We start from the raw sequence: 23,681 nt of genomic DNA, 5'->3' as shown, positions 1-23,681 counted from the left end.
GCCACGCCAATGGAATGATCAACAACATGGGCAACAACCTCACCAACAGCAGCAAGCATCCTCATCCCAAGCCTCTTCTTGTCAAAAGAATGAGCCATCATTGGAGGAGCTTGTGAAGCAGATGGCCATGAGCAACATTAATTTTCAACAGCAAACAGAGGCCAGTATCAAAACAATTGAGAACCAGATGGGACAGTTGGCTTCCTCTATAAATCAAATTCAGTCCCAAGGTTCAGGCAACCTCCCAGCACAGACAGTCACCAACCCAAAGAATGTCAGTGCAATTACTCTGCGGTCTGAGAAGGTAATGCAAGAGCCTGAAATGCCTAGGAAAAAGGAGATCCCACGCCCCTTGGTTGAAGAAAGGGAGGAAGAAAATGCACCCACCACTCAAGAAGTGGTAGAAGAAGCTGAAAGGGCAATTCCACCACCTTTTCCTCAAAGGGTTATGGTCACCAAACCCAGTAAGAAGGCTGAGGAGAGTGACAAAGAAATTTTGGATACTTTCAGAAAAGTTGAAGTCAATATCCCCTTGTTAGATGCTATCAAGCAAATCCCAAAGTACGCCAAATTTCTTAAGGACTTGTGCACTCATAGAAGGCGGCTAAAGGGTAATGAAAGAGTGAACATGGGGAGGAATGTATCAGCTCTTTTTGAGAGGCAGAAAACTTCCATGCCTGAGAAATGCAAAGATCCAGGGACGTTTACTATTCCCTGCATTATAGGCAACAATAGGATAGATAATGCCATGCTTGATTTAGGTGCATCTATTAATGTTATGCCTTTATCTATCTTCACATCTTTGTCTCTTGGACCATTACAGCCCACAGGTGTCATCATCCAGCTAGCAAACAGGAGCACAGCACATCCAGCTGGACTTGTGGAGGATGTGTTAGTAAGGGTGAATGACCTCATTTTTCCAGCTGATTTTTACATCCTTGACATGAAAGAGTCAATGAATAGTATTGCACCAATCATTTTGGGAAGACCGTTCTTAAAGACTACGAGAACGAAGATTGATGTGCATGCCGGATCACTTACTATGGAGTTTGGAGACAGTGTTGTCCGCTTTAACATACTGGATGCTATGAAGCACCCAAATGAAGAACACTCTGTTTTCCACATTAACCATCTTGATGAATTAATAGATGATAGTTTGTCTGAATTTCTAGGAGGAGACTCTCTCCTTAATTTTTCTGATTGTGTAGATACTTCCAATTGTGAATCGTGTAATAGTTCTTCTCTGTGTGACATTTGTGCTGAGATTTCTGATTATTTGAATGCAAATTCTACTACTTTCAACGTTGATGAACCTGAAAATTCCATAGGATTAGAATGTGATGTATTAAGCACAACAAGTACAGTTGAATCTAACGCCTTTGGTTTGAATATTGCAGAGACTTTGCCAAATGAAAGTGCCAAATCACTTCCTTCTGTGGAGCAACCTCCCACATTGGAGTTGAAGCCCCTACCAGAACATTATGAGAAGCTCCCGGTCATTATTTCCACCAAGCTTGAAGACGATCAAGAGGAGCTATTGTTGGAAGTAATTAAAAGGGACAAGAGAGCTATTGGATGGACTTTAGCTAACATTCCTGGTATTAGCCCTCTCATGTGCATGCACAAAATTCTGTTGAAAGGGGGGACCAAACTAGTGAAGCAACTTCAGAGGAAAAGAAAGAGAAAAAGGAAGAGGAAAAGGAAGCCACAACTCCAAGAACTAGAAGCGCTGCACTTAGGAGCATATGAAGACTCAAGAACCTACAAGGAGAGAACCAAGCAGTATCATGATAAATTGATAGGTAGAGGAGAGTCTTGTGTAGGTCAAAAGATGCTTCTATTCAACTCATGTCTCAAGTTCATGACTGGAAGGCTGCATTCCAGGTGGATTGGTCCATCAACAGTTACACAAGTATTTCCTAATGGTGCAGTGGAAATCAAGAGTGACTCCACTAACAAATGTTTCACAGTGAATGGACATCGCCTGAAGCATTTTTTGGAGAACTTAGTTCCCTTGGAGGAGATTGAAGAGGTGGATGTGTACTCCCCCATCATTTCCTTCAACCAAGACCCCTGTCATGAGTAAATCACTTTGCACGTCAAGCTAGTGACGTTAAAGAAGCGCTCTGTGAGAGGCAACTCACACGTGAATAAGGATTTTTGCTCTTTCCCTTTGCATTCTTTCAATTGAGTTTTTGTTTTTATTTGTTTTCATTTGTAAATACAATTCAATTTTGTGTAAATAATTTTCTGTGGACTTAGAATTTTTGCAGGGATTGTGGCAGCAACAAAAACTTTGGGTACTCATTCATGCTTGGTACAATTTGTTTTTCGTGAGAGTGGTCACTTTCGTAGGCCATAGTGGTCACTTTGGCTCAAGGTAAGCATGTTTCTCACTGTAGTTCCCACTTTTAAGAGTGAAAGTGGCTACTTTGACACCTAGGAGGTCAATAGTTTGCGCGTGGACACTTTCTAGTCCAATAGTAGCCACGCGCAATTCACTTTGCATTTTGGGGCTCACTGTAGTTACCACTTTCTTCATTGAAAGTAGCCACGCGCATATGCTCACAAAGAGGAACTCTCTGAAGTTCCCACTTTGAAGCCCCATAGTAGCCACGCGTAAACTCACTTTGAATTTTGGCTTACTGTAGTTGCCACTTTCTCACTTGAAAGTGGCCACGCACATTTGTCCCACAAAATAAGCCACTGGAGTTCCCACTTTGAAGCCCTATAGTAACCACGCGCATATGCCCACACACACAACCTCACTGTAGTTGCCACTTTCTTCCTTGAAAGTGGCCACGCGCACCCACTTTCACGTTCCAAATTTCACACACCCACTCACACCCACTCACTCCTAGTCCCAAGACGCACCTTCCCTCACCACACCCAAGGCTTCAAGCAAGGTAATTCTCTCAATTTCTCTCCATTTATGGTTAGGGTTCTTAGATTCCCCAATTTGGGGCTTTTCAATTTTACTTGTTTTTTATTGAAATTGAGGTGTAATTCTTGTGTAATTGAGCATCCTTACATGAATTAGAGAGGGTGAGGTCCCTAACTTGCACCCAATGGGGTGTATTACTCCCATCCAATTGGGCGTTCCCACTTTTGCCCCCAATAGTGACCACGCCCACTTCCTCTTTGCCATGACTCTCATTTGTTGTTTTTGTTATGCTCCCCTCTTTCATTTTTATGCTCTAAACATGCCAATAATGCTATTGAACTTCTTGTTCATGTATGTTAGTGCCTGAATTTGGTTCGTGGCCATTTCCATTTAGTTTTGGCCCCTCCATTTTGCTGTTTTGCTTTTCAATTCCATGCCATTTTACTTTTGCTGCACTTGATCCTCATGCACATTACATAATTAACCATGATTGTTGATCTTTCTGGGTGTTGAACATGCTTTTCGTGACTTTAACTTCACTAATTGCTGCATTATGGTCCTTGAGCTTAGAAGCCATATTTTGCTATACATTTGATTGCTATACATAGTGACTGTATGCCACACCATTCTCTGTGCTTAATTGTTCTTGTCTGTACCAATTGAGCTCTATGCTTTGCCCATAGAATGCCTCTTTTTATGGAATGGAATGTGTTTGTAGGCTATGTACCATGAGTGACATTGGTTGCCCTTTGAGTCATATGTAGCACTATACACCCTTTTGCACACAAATTACTTAGGACGGTATCAAATTATTTTGCAGCCCCTGGTTTGATTGCTTGCTGTTGTGTGTTACCATGGAGGGTTGACCCAATTTCCCTACACTACTCATTCACATATTCTTTCTTCTCTGCAGATATTGTCAAGCAATCCTAGAAGGAACTTTGAATACATCATCTATAAAAAGGGGGGTGAACTCTTTGTCCCTGTTTTGCATTTATTTCTCGCTTACTTTTCCTCATTTCATGCCTTCTCTTTTCTTTTTAATCTAGTCCTGTTTTATAATTTTGCTTTTATGCTCTGATTGCATTTTCCATCCAACCCATACTCATTCTCATTTTTGTACATATTTCTGTTCCTAACATTTTGAACATATTTTCTTGTCGGGTGAATTGTGCTCTCATTTTGCAAGTTATTATCACTTTTACCATGGTAGTGAATTGGGCCTCTTACTTCTTTTTCTGTGTGCATATTACATGTATTGTTGCACTCATCCTCTAGAACTTGCCCTGTTTCTTAATTCAATATGCATTGTGCAATTTTTCATCTAAATGATTGAGGCCTTCTTTGCACATACCTTTCCCCCCACCCTTGCACTTCACTTCCCTGTTCCCCACTTCTTGCTTTTGCCAAACTTAGTCAACAAATATATTTCCCTTTCCTTAATAGAGGTATTTCTTTTGAGTTGCCTCAAGATTGAGTGCAAGAAACTAAGTTTGGGGTGTTGATTATGCTTGTAGTTGCTTGAGGACAAGCAATGTCTTAAGTTTGGGGTGGTGGACAGCATACATGTTCATAATACATGTCAAAAAAAAAAATGATTGTCAAAGTCCTTAATATCACAAAAATATGAATGAATGAAAAAGGAGAAAAGAAAGAAAGAAAAATATAGCAAGGCATTTGAGTTGAAAAAGGATCTCCACATAAGGCAAATAAAAAAATTAATGTGGTGAAAGAATGCTGTAACCTCTTAAGCTACATCATTTAAGGCATTCCACTCTAGTTGTTGCACTAAATCACTCAAAAGAACTCCCTCCTCTTGAGTAACCACTTGATCTTGTCACTCTCCTTGGTTAAAATTTGAGCCTATCCTAACCCCATTTGTGACCAACAAAGCCCTCATGATAGGTGGTTCGTTGTATCTAGGCAAAGGAGATTGAGAATATGGGCAAGCCTATGGTAGGGTGAGGCTAAATGCATGGATTGAGGGAAAACACTTAGCCTGAAATGTTGTTGAGTGATGAGTGAAACACCACCTTGTGAGATCGATAGTTTCTTTGCATTATGTGAGTCACATGAAACCTTGCTTGATTCTTTTGTTTCAATTTAGTGGGACTTTGCATGGAATATTTGACATGAATATGATTCCTCTGTTGAATGAGTCTATGGTTGTGAAGATGTTGGAAATGCTAATTAAAGCATGAAGTTGGAATGAAAATCTCTTAATAAAAAATTTTGGATAAATCCAACCCTCTTCGTTTGCTTTGCTTGAATTTTGATTTGCTTGAGGACAAGCAAAAGTTTAAGTTTGGGGTTGTGATGAATTCATTTTTTATTATATTTTTACTTGCCTTTTTGGTGCTCCTTAATAGAAAAAAATGGACTTAGATAGTGCAAATAATATAGAAATCACATTTTGAGTAAATATCATAGGTTTATTAATTTTTGGTTAATTTGCATTTAATTACATAGATATAGATTGCAATTTTAATTATCTTGATGATTTTGCAGAATGCCCAAGTTAAATTTGAGAAATCTTGGTCCTTGGATGAAAGTTGCCCCCAAAGTAGCCACTTTTGGGAGCAAAAGTGGCAACTACAGCAAGTCTGGGCATTAAAAGTTCCAAAGTAGCCACTTTCAAGACCAAAAGTGACAACTCCAGAAGCTCCAGGGACGTTAAATTGGAAGCATGATCCGCGTGGTTACTATGGGCTCTCAAAGTAACCACGCGCACCAAAGTAGCTACTTTCAGCACAAATAGTGGCAACTCCAGAGAAGCGGCAATCCTTCCATCATGCGCGTAGACACTTTCAGGGCCCAAAGTGGACACTTTCAAAGGCAAAAGTGGACACTTTGGTGACATGTCATCCACTATAAATAGATTTTAGGAATTAGGGTACGGGACTTTTGACATTTTACACAATTTTCTTTGCCAAATTGGGATAATTTCTTACGACATTGGAGTCTTGGGTGACAGCCAAGGGTCCTCTATAGGTTTTAATTTCCAATTTCTCTTTTGATTTTTGTTGAATTTGCATTAATAATGTTTACGTTCTTGCATTTCTTTCTCTCTTTTGTGAAGCCCATCCACATGGAGGGCTAAACTTCCTTGTAATTCCTAGTCAATGCACATGAATCTTGAATTCTTGGGATTAATTGCAATACAAATCTTTCTTTCCTTGAATTTATTAACCCCAATCTCTGAATGAAATGGAATTTGCATGAAGGGAACATTGCTTAATGAACCCTAATTTACCTAACGAAATTCTAATTCAAAATTGCTTAATTTTGGTTAATCCTTGAGGTTGCTTAATCTTAGGGATAGAGATTGGAGCCCATTAAGATGCTTAATTTTAATTGGGATGTTAAAGTTAGTCTTCGCTTGTTAGATTAACTTAATTTAAGGGAAAGAAAAGGGATTATTGAATCATTTGGAAGAACAATGATAGAACTCATTGCTTGACTAGGGATTACTCATTTTAATTGATTGAATTTCATTAAATTTACATTTCGTTCTTGATTAAAACCCAGAAATTGACAAACCTCCCCCCAATTTACTTGCTTTAAAATACATGTTTACACTTGTTCGATGTATGTTCTCAACCAAAAATTCCTTGGAGACGACCTAGGATAACACCCTAGTACTGCATTCATTTCTTTGCATATTTGATGAGGATTAACGACAATCTTTTGCATGACGAGTAGTAAAAATCGTTTCATCAGGAGGCTATGGCAGAAAAATTCTTGGTGAAATATTTTCCTCTCGCTAAAACTGCCAAGATGAGGAATGATATCTCTTCCTTCTACCAGTTAGAGACAGAGACATTATACGATACGTGGGAGAGGTTCAAGGAATTGTTGCGGAAATGCCCACATCATGGGATTCCGGACTGGCTTCAAGTGCAAACCTTCTACAATGGATTGAACCCAGCCACAAGACAAATGATAGATGCTGCAGCTGGGGGCACTTTGAATAGCAAGACACCAAGGGCTGCACAAGAACTGTTTGAAGAAATGGCAATGAACAGCTATCAATGGAGCTCCACTCGATCCAAACCTGTAAAATCTGCAGGGATCTATAGTCTTGATGCAGTGACATCCTTGGCAATGCAAGTTGAAGCCTTAGGGAAGAAGATTGATGGTTTATCTGTTAACCATCCAGCTACTCCAGTGATGAGATGTGATGTTTGTGGATGAGGCCACCCTAATCATGAATGTCGAGCTACTCAGGAAGAACATGCCAATGTGATAGGAAACAGACCACTGTACCAAAATTACAATGGCATGAATAATCCGGGCTGGAGGAACTATGCAAACCCACCGTGGAATAACAACCAACAGCCAATGCGGAACAACACACCCTCAGGGTTTCAACAAGCTCCACATCAACCACCACCCCCAACTGAAAAGAAGTCAAACCTTGAGGAGCTGATGACCAAATTCATTCAAACATCAGAATCTCAGTTTCAATCCACCAAGACAGCATTAAGAAATCAACAAGCATCAATCCATAATCTGGAAAATCAGTTGGGTCAAATCTCTAGACTCCTCTCAGAAAGACCCCAAGGGAGCCTACCTAGCAATACTGAAACAAATCCTAAGGAGCAGGTGAAGGCAGTTTCATTAAGGAGCGGCAAAATATTACAAGAAAAGGGTAAGCAAGATGCAGAAAAAGCTACAATTGAAGAGGAAGATAAAGTTTAAGAGGAAACTGTAGAAAAACCACCTACATTGAAAGAATTCATACCTCCACTCCCCTACCCAGCTAGATTGAAGAAGGACAGGGACGATGAACAATTTGGTAAATTTCTTTCCTTATTTCGTCAGCTTCATATAAATTTACCGTTTGTTGATGCTTTAGCACAGATGCCCAAATACGCCAAATTTCTGAAGGATTTACTATCGAACAAGAAGAAGCTGGAAGAGTTGGCCATGGTAACACTTAATGAAGAATGCTCAGCAATCCTACAGAACAAGATGCCCGAGAAATTAAAGGATCCAGGGAGTTTTACTCTTCCTTGTCTCATTGGTAGATTGATAGTTGATAGGGCCTTAGCTGATTTAGGTGCTAGCATTAATTTGATGCCATATTCTGTTTTTAAGAAATTAGGTTTGGGAGAACCTAGACCAACTAGGATGAGTATTCAACTAGCTGATAGGTCAATTAAATATCCTAGGGGTATCATTGAGGATGTGCTTGTAAAAGTGGACAAATTTATTTTTCTTGTCGATTTTGTGATTCTTGATATGGATGAGGACACTGAGGTCCCCTTAATCTTAGGTCGTCCATTCTTAGCTACCGCAAAAGCCATAATTGATGTGAGTGATGGGAAGTTAATTTTGAGGGTTGAAGACGAAGAAGTCACTTTCAAAATTCCTGAAGTGATGAAAAAATCCTTGAAACAAGATGATTCATGTTTTTTCATTAATGTAATTGATAACCTTGTTTCTAATTTTACACAAGAATTCTTGATCTCAGACCCTTTGGAGAGAAGCTTGATACAAGAAGAAGGAACAGATAATATGGGCATACTAACTCAAGAACAGTGGTATCATCTAGAAGCCACTAAACCATTATTGAGAAAGAGGAACTTTGAAGCTCTGAAACAAAATTCAGAGGAGCAGCCCAGCCCATCCACTGACAAACCACCAGGAGTAGAACTGAAAGTTCTACCTGAACATCTAGAGTATGCTTTCTTGGAAGACGGTTGCAAGTTACCCATCATCATCGCTTCGAAACTAACACAAGAACAAAAAGGCCAGCTACTGAATGTGCTCCGAGAGCACAAGAAAGCGATAGCATGGAGAATCTCTGACATTAGAGGGATTAGTCCTTCCTTTTGCACTCACAAAATTTTGATGGAGTTTGACTTTAAGGCAGTAGTGCAACCACAAAGAAGACTAAACCCAAACATGAAAGAAGTGGTGAAAACGAAAGTGATCAAGCTACTGGATGCCAGAATGATCTATCCCATCTCAGACAGTCCGTGGGTGAGCCCGGTGCAAGTCGTTCCAAAGAAAGGGGGGATGACTGTAGTTCCCAATGAGAAAAATGAGTTGGTCCCTACTAGAACTGTCACTGGGTGGAGGGTGTGTATTGATTACCAAAAGCTGAATGACGCAACAAGGAAAGACCACTTCCCTCTCCCATTCATTGACCAGATTCTCGAGCGTCTCTCAGGCCATATGTTTTATTGCTTCCTGGATGGCCTCTCCGAATACTTTCAAATTCCAATAGCACCAGAGGATCAAGAGAAAACTACCTTCACATGCCCATACAGAACATTTGCTTATCGCCGGATGCCATTCGGATTATGTAATGCATCGGCAACTTTTCAACGGTGTATGATGGCTATATTCGACGAGATGGTAGAGGATATCATGGAGATATTCATGGATGACTTTTCAGTCTTCGGTGATTCATTCTCCCATTGCCTATAGAATTTGTCAAGAGTGCTTCAAAGATGTGAAGAAACTAATTTGGTACTTAATTGGGAGGAATGTTATTTTATGGTACAAGAAGGCATTGTACTTGGTCATAAAATCTCCTGCAAGGGAATTGAGGTGGATAAAGCAAAAATTGACACAATCAAAAAGCTACCACCCCCTAATCTGTCAAAGCAATTCGGAGCTTCTTAGGCCACGCAGTCTTCTACAGGAGGTTTATCAAGGACTTCTCAAAAATCACCAAACCTCTGACCAAGCTCTTAGAAAAAGAGAACTCCTTTAATTTTGATGAGGAGTGCTTAAGTGCTTTTGAGCTACTAAAGGGAAAGCTGACCCAAGCCCCTATTTTATGCGGTCCAGATTGGAATTATCCATTCGAATTAATGTGCGATGCAAGCAACTATGTTGTGGGAGCTGTGCTTGGCCAGAGAAAAGACAAGCATTTTCAACCCATTTATTATGCTAGCAAGACCCTAACAAGTTCCCAAGAGAATTACACTACGACAAAAAAAGAATTATTAGCTGTGGTGTTTGCGTTTGATAAATTTCGCCAATATTTAATTCTGTCTAAAGTGATAGTATATACAGATCATTCTGCATTGCGTTATTTGCTAAATAAAAGTGACGCAAAGCTGAGACTAATGAGATGGGTCTTGTTACTGTAGGAATTCGACTTGGAAATCAAGGATAAAAAGGGTTCAGAGAATTTAGCTGTTGATCACTTGTCAAGGTTGGAGAATCCCAGCATAGAGAAATTGGAAGAAGGAAGCATCAATGACAAGTTTCCGGAAGAACATCTATACAATGTGGTAACTGCTTCCGATTTTTCTTTACCATGGTTTGCGGATTTTGCTAATTATTTGGTTGCTAAGGTTCTACCGCAAGAATTTTGAAGTCAACAAAAGAAGAAATTCTTTTCTGACTTGAAATACTACTTTTGGGAGGACCCATATTTGTTTCGAATTTGTGCAGACCAGGTTATTAGAAGATGTGTGCCACACTCCGAAGGATGGAAAATTCTAAGACACTATCACACTGGCCCTGCTGGAGGACATCATTCTGGGACTAGGACAGCTAAAAAGGTGCTAGATTCTGGATTTTACTGGCCCTCTATCTTTAAAGATGCCCATAGGTATGTTGAGTTGTGCGATAATTGCCAGAGGTCAGGTAATATCTCTCAAAGGAATGAAATGCCTCAGAATTACATCTTAACGTGTGAAATTTTTTATGTTTAGGGGATCGATTTTATGGGACCCTTTCCTAGTTCAAAAGGGAATAAATATATTTTAGTGGCTATTGATTATTTGTCAAAATGGGTAGAGGCACAAGCATTACCTAATAATGATGCAAGAGTAGTCACTAGGTTCCTCAAAAAGCTGTTTTCACGATTTGGCACACCAAGAGCTTTAATAAGTGATAGGGGTACACATTTCTGCAATACACAACTGGAAAAAGTTTTGAATAAATATGGAGTCACCCATAGAATTGCTACCCCTTACCATCCTCAAACGAGTGGCCAAGTTGAGGTAGCTAATAGGGAGTTAAAAAGAGTATTAGAAAAGACAGTAGAAAGGAATATGAAAGACTGGGCTGACAAATTAGATGATGCCTTGTGGGCTATCAGGACAGCTTTTAAAACTCCCATAGGCACTACACAATATAGACTTGTATTTGGAAAGGCCTGTCATCTCCCAGTTGAATTAGAACATAAGGCATTCTGGGCAATTAAATCTCTGAATATGGATCTTGATCATGCAGGAAACCAACGGTTGATGCAATTAAATGAGTTGGAAGAGTGGCGCATGGAGGCCTACAAAACCTCCAGGATCTACAAGGAGAGGATGAAAGTATATCATGATAGGAAAATCAAGGGAGGTAAACAATTCAAAAAGGGTGATTTAGTACTGTTATACAATTCTCGTCTCAAATTATTCCAAGGTGAACTCAAATCCCGTTGCTCTGGGCCTTTTACGGTGCATGAAGTGTTTCCTTATGGTACAGTAGAATTAACACATCAGGAGAAAGGAAACTTTAAGGTAAATAGACACAGACTAAAACTGTACCAGGGAGGTCAAATTCAAACATTTGAGAATGAGGAGTTCAAACTCCTCCATGTTGAATACTGAATCACATTGAGTAGTTTAGGTTAGGTAGATTTAGTTTGTTTTAATCTGGTTAATTATTTGTTTAGGTTAGAAAGTTTTAGTTTACTATAATTTAGTTGGTGGTTGGTTCAATTGTTTCCAATTATTCGTAATCATAATAACAATAATGAAAATAATAATAATAATAATAAAAAATAAAAAATTTAATTAAGGAAAATAATAAAAGAGAGAGGGCAGTGAGATACACGGTCAACTACACGGCCATGTACATGGCCGTGTACTTTTGTTTCATGACAATTCTGCTGTGCAGAGATGTACACGGTTAGATACACGTCCGTGTATCTAACCGTGTACTCAGGCAAAGTTGGGCAAGGACTTACACGCCTAAGATACACACCCATGTAGATTTCATCTATCTTGTACAGAGATATACACGGTCAGATACACGGCCGTGTATCCAACCGTGTATATGCCCAGTTTCGTGATCTTTTTAAAAAAATTCAATGGGCCGAGATCTACACGCCTAAATACACGGCCGTGTATCTGGCGCGATAATCCCCTCTGTTTTAATTTCCCGCACTGCACCTCTGTTTTATAAACCCTGTTTTAAATCTCCTTCAAAACCTAGGTTTCTCCCTTCCCCTCCTCTGTTTCTGGTTCAATACTCCTTCTCCTCTGCAAACCCCACTCCCTCTCTTTTTCTCCTCCTTCCTTCATAGCAGAAAAAGAATTCTGCAATCCTTCCCCATCCATCTACACGCCCAGTTTTTCTGCAACTACCATGGCTGATGGGTCTTCCTCTAGAGTACCAAGAAGAGGCAAGGAGCAAGTGAGGAAACGTCCTCGTCCCCAAACTAAGCGCCCACCACAACCCCCTCCATCCCAGCTGCTCCGATTCAACGCCCCTGCTCATCTGACAAGGTACGATAAGTTGAAAACAAGGGTTTGGGGCCAGAGCAAATACATTGATTGGGAGGTTCTACAACATTACAATTTGGTTGATGAAGTGAGAGAATTGATAGGAGTAGGACATTGGGAAGTTCTGTTTTCTATTATTGAGCCTACTTATAAAGAACTCACTTTAGAATTCCTCACTACCTTAGTTGTTGAACGTAATTTTTTGGGTTGGGACTATGTAGATTCCATTCAATTCAGAATGATGAATACCATGTACAAGATGAGCTATTCTGAATTCTCCTTCTGAATGGGTCTTTACACAGCTGATTTTGTACTCATTGAAAAGTACCGAAACCTTGCTCATATTCCCCTTTTGGGTTGCTCGAATAAAGACTTCTGGTGGAGAATTAGCGCTGCTGAGAAAGATTGGAATCCTGCTCGCTCGAAGGCCTCCACATTAAGGAACCCGGCTTGGAGATATATACATGCCCTGTTAGCTCACACTCTCACTGGGAGAGGTCACAGTTTTGGGGTCGTGGGTACAAAGGATCTAGAATATCTGCGGAGCATGATTGATCAAATACCAATCCACCTAGGTATTTGTTTAGCAAAATTTCTGCTCTCTCAAGCCAGTGATGATCGGGTTGGGAGTATTTGTGCGGGTCCTTATGTCACTCATTTGGCTAAAGGGTTAGGACTTCTGAGCAATGATTCTGGTTTAACACTAGTGAATAACATGGCCCCTATCCTGCACGACACAATGAGAGCCATGCATTTTGAACCAGTAGCCGATACCCCCTCTGCTGCCCAAGACAACCCCTTTGATGAGTTCCCCTCACAACCACCTAGGGTCGACAGTCCCCATGCACCTACCGAAGCTCCCAGCCCCATTCACTATCACTTGCAGCAGATCATTGCATCTCAGCGGTCTTTGAGGAGCAGCCACCGAGACTGTATTCATCGTTTGACTAGGCTAGAATCCATAGTCGAAGATAATTTTGCTGCTCTATTTAATCACTTTGGTATCTCAGCACCGACGATTCTCCATCCATCTCCACTCCCTTCTGATCACTTTTTCAGTTCAGATGATGAAGACTCGAGCGATGCTAGTGCTGCAGTTTAGTTTAGCTTAAATTTAGGATAGAAACAGTTTTTGAGTTTTCTTTTACTTATGTTATTTTTAGGATTTATATTGCCTTTGTCTCTTTACTAATTATGTTCTTTATTGCATCATTTTGATAGTTCTTTCTTCTTGTCATTCTGAACTGAGTAAAATTTTCCTATAAATCAATTTTGATCAGGTTTCCTTTCCATGTCAATCTCAGATTAGTTTTGCTTCCAAAGATTCTTTGCTTATTTACTTACTCTCCAGGGAGGTTTCAGTTGCACTTTAATTTTTATATTTGATTGAGGACAAAGAAAATCTTACAATGTGGGGTGGATAATTATAGATGTTTGAACTGAATTGTTTTATTCTTGAGCAATACTGAGTCAATTTTACTGTTGCATAGAAGAAGATATTCCTAAAAATAAAAATAAAAACAAAAAATAAAGATTCATATGCAGTTATTCTAGATATTGGATTTGTGTTTTTGATTGTTTCTCGATTGAAGTATCGGTAGATTTTTCTGATTTGAGGACCTTGAATCTATGAAAAAAAAATATATATATTTTTTTTAAGAATCGTTAATATCTGAAAAATTGGGGCTCTGCTTAGAAATAAAAGAGCATGCCATAGAAGCATAACTAGTTGAATGTGGATGGATTGCAGGCAATGTCCGGATACCACATTCTAGAACCCCGAAATTGTTTGAGGTACCGATGTGGAAAGCAAGGGGTAGAATTTTTCATTAATACCTTGTGCTAATTGGGATAGAGCATAAAATGCACCCTATTAGCTGATCATCGCTCAAAGTAAAGAAAATTAAATAACACCTTGTGGAAGAATTCAAAGTTTTGAATTAAAAAATTTAAGAGCTAATGGTAGAGAGGTCCTTATTTCAGTTCTGTCTGAAGTTACAGAGGTCAAGAGCAAAAGAAAGCACAATTTGATGTTTAAGAATTACTTTCCCTCTAAAAATAAAATAAAATAAAAATAACAATAAGAAAAATTTAGGAATTTGATTCTTTGTTGTCAAGGGTAAAATTGATCCATTCCTTTGCTTGGGGACAAGCAAAAGTTCAAGTTCGGAAGAATTTGATAAATGCTCCATAGACTTAATCCTATATTATGATAATTGAGAATTTTTAAGCTATTCATTGATAGATACTATAATTAATCTCATTTTATTTATGTTTCAGGAAAAAGGGTCAAGGATATGAAAACATCAAAGATGTCGAGAATTGAAGAAAGAAGAACCCAGAGATATACACGGACAGATACACTCCCGTGTATATGGTCGTGTATCTCACTGGAATGCAAAGAACAAGGAAATATTCAGCCAGAGATATACACGGGCAGATACACGCCTGTGTATATGAGCGTGTACATCACTGGTCGCGTAAATTAAAGTATATCATCAAAACCAGAGATGTACACGGGCAGATCACGACCGTGTACATGAGCGTGTACTTGGGCGTGTACTTTTACGCGCGTCAGAAATTTAACTTTTGCGAAAACCCTAGGACAATTCCTATAAAAGGAGAACTGGTCTTGAACCTTAGGAGGCAGTTTTTGGAGACGAAAGACTCAGAGACGGAAGCAGGATAGGATCAAGCATTGTAATTCATCTCTTTTGTAATTTTAATTTCAAGATGTTTAGGTTCTAACTTTCCTTTGAGTATCTAGATGTAATGAATCCTAATTGACTAAATTTTCTGGAATTCTTCTAATGCTATTTCATGTTCCTTTCTCTTGGGTTTAATTCAGTAGTATCAATTTTCTTCTATCTTGTTTTCTTGTTTGAATTTGAGTAAAATTCTTGCATGAATTTAACATTGCTCAATTAAAAAGACTTGAATGTATTTCTAGAGATAGAAAGACATGAGTTTTCTGTATTAGGATTAACCCTAATTATGGAATTCATAATGAACTTAATGCAACCTAGGGGTATTAATTAAAGAAGAGATTCTGATTAATCAACTGAGGGTTAGGAATCATTATCCTTGAGAAAGGTATTGATTTAATTTAGAATTTCCTGCAGCGATAAGGGTTTGAAACTAAGTAGTTGAAGAAGAATTTCAGTTATTTGGACACTTAGGGGGATTTACAGTCTAGATACTTGCCTTTTTACATTGAATACCTTTAGTCATAATTTTCTATAATTTATTTTCACTACAATGTCTGTTCCTTTTATTATTCTTTTACTTTAAGCAGTTTCATCAACAAGGTTTATTTTTCATATTTATTAACAATTACGCAATTAAGGAAAAGTTTCTTAATAACAGTCCCTGTAGATACGACACTTGGTACTTTAATTTTAATTTTAAATATTACTTCGACAACGGGTACACTTGCCCAGTGATCAGATTTTTACACACCATCTTGGTTTTGTCCTCTTTTGCTTAGCGGCTAAGGAACTCGTGCAAAACTTGTCTCAAGCCACTGAAACTCCTAGGAAGTGACTCCTATGACTCAAAGAAAGGGTTTCTCACTGCTCTCTCGCCTCGTGGCGCCTTTGGGCCCAAGTTCCAGTTTGGGCCTCGCTTGCGTCCTTTTTTGCTTAGTGGCTAAGGAACGCGTACAAAACTTGACTCGGGCCACTGAAACTCCTTGGGAGTGACTCCTATGACTCAAAGAAAGGGTTCCCCACTGCTTTCTCGCCTCCTGCTGCCTTTGGTCTCAAGTTTTGGTTTGCGTTTCGCCTAGGTTGCCTTTTGCTTAGCGACTAAGAAACACATGCAAAACTCGGCTCGGGCTCCTCAAACTCCTTTGAAGTGACTCTAGGACTCAACAAAAGGGTTCCCCACTGTTCTCTCGTCTCCTGGCGCCTTTGGGCAAGTTCCAGTTTGGGTCTCGGTTTGGTTCTCTTTTGCTTAACGGCTAGAATGCGTCCAAAACTTGGCTCGGGCCACTAAAACTCCATGGGTGTGACTCCTATGACTCAAAGGAACGGTCCCCACCACTCTCATGCCTCCTAGCGCCTTTAGGCCAAGTTTCAGTTTGGGTCTCGCTTGAGTCCTCTTTTGCTTAGCTGCTAAGGAACGCGTACAAAACTTGGCTTGGGCCACTGAAACTCCTTGGAAGTGACTCTAGGACTACAATGCAATTCTCAATCACTACAATGCAATTCTTATTGTTATACGAATACAATTCCAACGAATTTCCAATCAACACTAATTCAATTCCACATTAGCAATCCAAAATCTAAATCTAGATTATGAATTCTATTAAAACAAAAACTGCAATCACAAATCCAATGCTCTAACGAAATTCAAAACAATTGATTGATTGAATTAGGTGTATTTCAAATCTTAAATTCTCATTCTCTGTTTAGGTTGCAAACAAAAATTCAATATCATGAAAAACTTAATTATCCTAATCAAAAAAAGAGGAGGAAGGGAGAGAATTCGATAGAACCTAATTCAAAACTCAAATAAAATGTAGTTCTTGAAACCTTGAACTGATTGATGGATTAGCCTTGCTTCATGATCATGCTTGCTTCGGCCAAAACCAGAAAATACGAGAAGATGGAATCTAGAGAGACGAAAATAAAAGAGAGGAAAAGAAAGAATTTAGAATAGAGACTTTTTGAATTCTAAAAAATGAGGGAAGACAGGAATTAAGAAAGATTTACATTTAAATCCTAAATGACTTACTAACACAAATCTAAACTAACACATCAAAATAGCACACTAATGAGACTCAATTAAACAAAAAACATGGAGAGAAAGATATACTAAAATATGACTATCACTTAACTGTTAAGGAACTCGTGCAAAACTCAGCTCGGGCCACTGAAAGTCCTTTGAAGTGACTCTAGGACTCGACAGAAGGGTTTCCCACTGGTCTCTCGCCTCCTAGAGCCTTTGGGCCCAAGTTCCAGTTTAGGTCTTGCCTGCGTCCTCTTTTGCTTAGCTGTGAGTGCAAAACTCGGCTTGGGCCACTGAAACTCCTTGGAAGTGACTCTAGGACTCAAAGGAAGGGTTCCCCACCGCTTTCTCGCCTCCTGGCGCCTTTGGGCCTAAGTGCCAGTTTAGGTCTCGCTTTATTCCTCTTTTGCTTAGCGGTTAAGCAACGCGTGCAAAACTCATCTTGGGCCACTGAAACTCCATGGAAGTGACTCCTAGGACTCAAGGGAAGGTTTCCCTACTGCTCTTCCGCCTCTTGGCGTCTTTGGGCCAAAGTTCCAGTTTGGGTCTCGATTTGGTCCTCTTTGCTTAGCGGCTAAGGAACGCGTGCAAAACTCGGCTTGGGCCACCGATACTCCTTGGAAGTGACTCTTGGGACTCAAGGGAAGGGTTCCCCACCGCTCTTTCGTCTCCTGGCGCCTATGGGCCCAAGTTCCGGTTTACGTCTCGCCTGGGTCCTCTTTTGCTTAGCGGCTAAGGAACGCATGCAAAACTTGCTCGGGCTACTAACACTCCTTGGAAGTAACTCTAGGACTCAAATAAGGATTCCCCACTGCTCTCTCGCCTCCTGGCGCCTTTGGGCCCAAGTGCCAGTTTGGGTCTCGCTTTAATCTTCTTTTGCTTAGCAAATAAGGGTTCCCCACTGCTCTCTCGCCTCCTGGCGCCTTTGGGCCCAAGTGCCAGTTTGGGTCTCGCTTTAATCTTCTTTTGCTTAGCAGCTAAGCAACGTGTGCAAAACTTGTCTTGGGCCACCGAAACTCCCTGGAAGTGACTCCTACGACTCAAGGGAAGGGTTCCCCACCGCTCTTTCGCCTCCTGGCGCCTTTGGGCCCAAGTTCCAGTTTTGGTCTCGCCTGGGTCCTCTAAATATCTACTGGAGGAGCAACAATAAAAGCGATAATAAATATAGAAGTTGTGGTCAATAAGGTAGGGATCATCAAAACACCAAACCATCCAATGTAAAGACGATTTTCAGTGCTAGTTATCCAGTTACAGAAGCGACCCCATAGGCTTTCGCTCTCGCGTCTCTGTAAAATTGCAGTTATGGTAAAATCTTGGTTCATTTAATCATCTGGGACTCCCAAGCACACGAATTCTCTATAAATAGATAATTTAAGAGCTTGTTATTCAACCATATAACATGACTGTTATACCGCTGTCAACCATTTCATAATATGCTCTTATTCATCTAGATTTATCTGAATTTCCTTTTTATTCCATTTCATTCATTCAAAAAATGGGTTTTTAGAGATCGTTATAGTATATACATATAATTTCCATATATTAATTATTTGATATATTCATTAGCAATGGGTTACCCAGGACTCGAACCCAGAACTAGTCGAATGGAGTAGATAATTTATTTTTTAATCAAATTCAATACAATAATAAAACAAGAAAAAATCTCTCCCCAAGCCGTGCTTGCATTTTTCATTGTACATGGCTTTCCCTATGTATACATATAAACCTGAATAAACTCTCTAGGAAAAGACTCTAAGAAAATAAAATATTCAGTTAATAAAAAGGAACAATAGCTGGAAACGGCTGCTAATACCCCATAGGCTGAGGAGCAAAAGGAGGAATCCGCCCGAGGAGGGGCTCGCGTATGATTAGCTAGTTGGTAAGGCAATAGCTTACCAAGGTGATGATCAGTAGCTGGTCCGAGAGGATGATCAGCCACACTGGGACTGAGACACGACTCAGACTCCTACGGGAGGCAACCGTGGGGAATTTTCCACAATGGACGAAAGTCTGACGGAGCAATGCCGCATGGAGGTAGAAGGCCCACGGGTCATGAACTTCTTTTCCCAGAGAAGAAGCAATGACGGTTATGAACTCTGTGCCAGCAGCTACGGTAAGACAGAGGATGCAAGCGTTATCTGGAATGATTGGGCGTAAAGCGTCTGTAGGTGACTTTTTAAGTTCGCTATCAACCCTGGACAGGCGGTGGAAACTACTAAGCTGGAGTACTGTAGGGGCAGAGGGAATTTTTGGTGGAGCAGTGAAATGCGTAGAGATCGGAAAGAACACCAATGGCAAAAGCACTCTGCTGGGCCAACATTGACACTGAGAGACGAAAGCTAGGGGAGCGAATGGGATTAGATACCCCAGTAGTCCTAGCCGTAAACAATGGATACTAGGCGCTGTGCGTATCGACCTGTGCAATGTTGTAGCTAACGCGTTAAGTATCCCGCCTGGGGAGTACGTTCGCAAGAATGAAACTCAAAGGAATTAACGGGGGCCCGCACAAATGGTGGAGCATGTGGTTTAATTCGATGCAAAGTGAAGAACCTTACCAGGGCTTGACATGCCGCGAATCCTCTTGAAAGAGAGGGGTGCCTTCGGGAACGCGGACACATGTGGTGCATGGCTATCGTCAGCTCGTGCCGTAAGGTGTTGGGTTAAGTCCTGCAACGAGTGCAACCCTCGTGTTTATTAAGAATAATAAATAAGCTTAACGCAAAAGGAGAAAAAGAAGTAATAATAACTTGGTCCAGAACATCTACCATTATACGCACAATGATTGGCCATACCATTGCTATCCATAATGGAAAAAAACATTTACCTATTTATATAACAGATCGTATGGTAGGTCATAAATTGGGAGAATTTTTACCTACTCTAAACTTCCGAGGACATGCAAAAAATGATAATAGATCTCGTCGTTAACATTAATAACGAACGATAAAATGAAAATCATATAATTTATATATTTGAATTTATATATATATATATATATATATATATATATAAGAAATAATCTATATATTAACAAATAAGATTTATATTTCTAATATAAATGTTTATTCATTTTTTAGTGAAAATCAAATTTTATGATAAAGAAGAACCAATATATAGAAGTATAATCTTTTAGTCAAAAACTATTCATATTTTTTCACAACATAAAGCACAAATACTAATATTAATTGATTAGATTTGTGCATAAAGAAGAGGTTATGTGTCGTAAAGTTATACTTCATTGAATTGAATATCATATTCAATATTTTGGATTGGTTTATTTTGCAATAGCAAATGCTAGTAACAATGTAATTTCAACAAATTAAGTCAATGATTTATAGAGAAATATTAAAAAAAAAATACACAAACAAATGAGATGTATCATTTTTATGTATAGTAGTGGAGAATTATGGGACAAAAAATAAATCCGCTTGGTTTCAGACTTGGTACAACTCAAAGTCATGATTCTTTTTGGTTTGCACAAGCAACAAATTATTCCGAGAATCTACAAGAAGATAAAAAAATACGAGATTGCATCCAAAATTATATACAAAAAGATATTAGAATATCCTCTGGTGTTGAAGGAATTGGACGGATAAAGATTCAAAAAAGAATCGATCTGATTCAAGTCATAATCTATATGGGATTTCCAAAGTTATTAATAGAGGGTAAGCTGGAAGAATTACAGATGAATATGCAAAAAAAATTGAATTGTGTGAACCGAAAACTTAACATTGCTATTACAAGAATTGCAAATGCTTATAAACATCCTAATATTCTTGTAGAATTTATAGCCAGACAATTAAAAAATAGAGTTTCGTTTCGTAAAGCAATGAAAAAAGCTATTGAATTAACTGAACAAGCAGGTACAAAAGGAGTGCAAGTACAAATTGCGGGACGTATCGATCGAAAAGAAATTGCACGTATCGAATGGATCAGAGAAGGTAGGGTTCCTCTACAAACCATTCGAGCTAAAATTGATTATTGTTCCTATACAGTTCGAACTATTTATGGGGTAATAGGTATCAAAGTTTGGATATTTATAAACTAAAGAATAACAAATTCTTCCTTATCTTTAAGGTTTCATGTTTCAATAAAACAAAAAATTACAAACTATTTCATTTTTATTCCAAAACAAAAAAATGATAAATTTTATAAGATTGAATTGAATAAAAAATTCAATTAATCATTTGATATTGATATAATTGCTATAATTAATGTGCGACTCGTTAGTTTTTCTAGAATGCTTAAAATTCAACAAAAAAAAAGAAACCAACTCATAATATGAATTAATTAAAAAGAACTAATAACCAACTCATTGCTTCGGATTATCTAGATTTAAAGAAATAGTCAAAACAAAAAAATTAAATAAAGATATGATATATTAGTGATATAATTATAGCAACTCAAATATTGCAGAAAAAACAAAAAAAAATGAATATGATTATGAGTTGTAAAGCAATAAAATAAAAATAAATAGATAAATGAAGGGGTGAAAGAAAGAGAGAAAAAATCTATGATATAGAATTCTAATATGTAAAGGTCTATGGGTCATCTAATAAAAAGTGTCAGGCTAGAGATTTATCATTGAGTAATCTATAATATTTTATACTTGTTCAATGTTAATTGAAGGATTATTTGGTATTGGAACAGATTTAGATGGAGTTTGAAATTATTTATTAAAAAAAAAAAAAGTGAACAGTACCATATGAACAGTGTCGGATGAACAGTAAAACCGCGTATGAACAGTGAAAACCACGTATGTACAGTGACTGCTGACGTCACATACGTGTACAGTACGCGTGCACGGTATTTTCCAACGTGAATAGTGCCCTAAACAGTATTTTCGGCGTGAACAGTAAGGCGGTGAACAGTGTTTCTGGCGATGAACAGTGAATTTCGAAAATTTTCTATAAAAAGGGGGCTTCACATGAAATTTTCATTTCTTCACCCCTATCCAAGGTTCTCAAAGGTTCTAAGGCCAAATACCACCATTTCTCTCATACTAAACCTTCCTAAACTTAGATTTCTTGTCAGATTTGAGATTCTATGTCTATTCTGAAGGATTTGAAGTAAGTTTCTTTAAGTTTGAAGCTAGATTTACCGTTCGTTTCTCTTCTCCTTCTCTTTCTCATAGAAGTTCATGGTGTTCTTAGGAGAAACTTTGTTCTAAAGCCAAATCTTCGATGAATCTTGCTATAAAACAAGTAATATTCGGTAGATCTAGTGTGAATCATCGTTCTGCTAGCGCCTAGTGGGGCAGTTTCGTCTTCTGCTAGCGCCTTGCACGTTGTGAGACCTAAAGCGACTAGAGCTCTGACGAGAATTAGATCGAGAGTAGAGGGACGTGTATTCACTACTTCTGCATCAGAGGCAGCCCAGGCGACAGATCTCGTTCAGGGGACAACAGTAGTGGCAGGTACTTCTCTTTCTGTATTGTTTGATTCTGGAGCCACGCACTCTTTTATTGCGGACATTTATGTGAGAACCTTAGGGTTACCAGTGAGCGATCTAGGATGTGAATTGGTAGTATCGACACCTACTTTATGTTCGATTAAGACTTCGACGATTTGTGTTAGGTGCCCCATAGTAATGGAGGGACGAAAGTACAAAGTAAAACTTATTTGTATCCCGATGTCAGGGTTAGATGTAATCCTGGGTATGGATTGGCTAACTGCCAATCGTGTGCTAATTGATTGTGGCCAGAGGTGTTTAATCTTTCCTGAGCAGCAAGGCTGTGTGGAATTAATTTCTACTCGCCGGTAGAAACATCCTTAGGTGAGGGAGGATCTTGTTTTGTTTTGTTGGGAGTTATGAATGCAGAAGTGGAGCAAAGCCTTCAGTCAATACCAGTAGTACAAGAGTTCCCTGAGATTTTTCCAGAGGATATTCCTGGAATACCTCCACATAGAGAGGTGGAGTTTTCTATAGATTTGATTCCTGGAGCTGAGCCAGTGTCTGTAGCACCTTACCGAATGGCGCCGAAAGAGTTGATGGAACTTAAGGAGCAGATCGAGGATCTAATGCGGAAACAGATGATTAGGCCGAGTGTATCGCCTTGGGGAGCACCAGTTCTCTTGGTGAAAAAGAAAGACGAAAGTTCTAGATTATGTGTTGATTATCGCAAGTTAAATAAGTTGACAATTAAGAATAAGTACCCGTTGCCGCGAATTGATGATTTGATGGACCAGCTGAGAGGTGCTAAGGTATTCTCTAAGATTGATTTGAAGTTTGGGTACCATCAGATTCGAGTGAAGGATGAAGATATTCCTAAGACTGCTTTTCGCACTACATATGGCCACTATGAATATATAGTGATGCCTTTTGGAGTCACAAATGCTCCAGCTGTGTTTATGGACTACATGAATCGGATCTTTAGACCCTTCCTGGATCGATTTGTGGTAGTCTTTATTGATGATATTTTGATTTATTCTAGTTCATCAGAGGAACAAGCAGAGCATTTGAGGACTGTACTTAGTATTTTAAGGGAAAAACAGTTGTATGCTAAATTGTCTAAGTGTGAGTTTTGGCTAAAGGAAGTGAAGTTCCTTGGTCATGTTATTTCAGTTAAAGGAATTGCAGTTGATCCTTCCAAAGTTGAA

At 39.0% G+C, this 23,681-nt stretch overlaps 1 non-coding gene across 1 annotated transcript; it reads right to left on the bottom strand.

Moving 5' to 3' along the window:
- Positions 1-6,658: 6,658 nt before the first annotated feature.
- On the bottom strand, positions 6,659-6,765 carry LOC113851665. The gene has a single exon (XR_003502237.1). It is a non-coding gene; the product is annotated as a small nucleolar RNA R71 (small nucleolar RNA).
- Between the last annotated feature and the right edge of the window lie 16,916 nt (positions 6,766-23,681).

Source organism: Abrus precatorius, unplaced genomic scaffold (genome assembly GCF_003935025.1).
Source record: "Abrus precatorius isolate BTA unplaced genomic scaffold, Abrus_2018 Scaffold9, whole genome shotgun sequence".
Taxonomy (NCBI): domain Eukaryota; kingdom Viridiplantae; phylum Streptophyta; class Magnoliopsida; order Fabales; family Fabaceae; genus Abrus; species Abrus precatorius.
The sequence above is the reverse complement of the archived record's forward strand: the minus strand, read 5'-3'. Positions and strand labels throughout refer to the sequence as shown.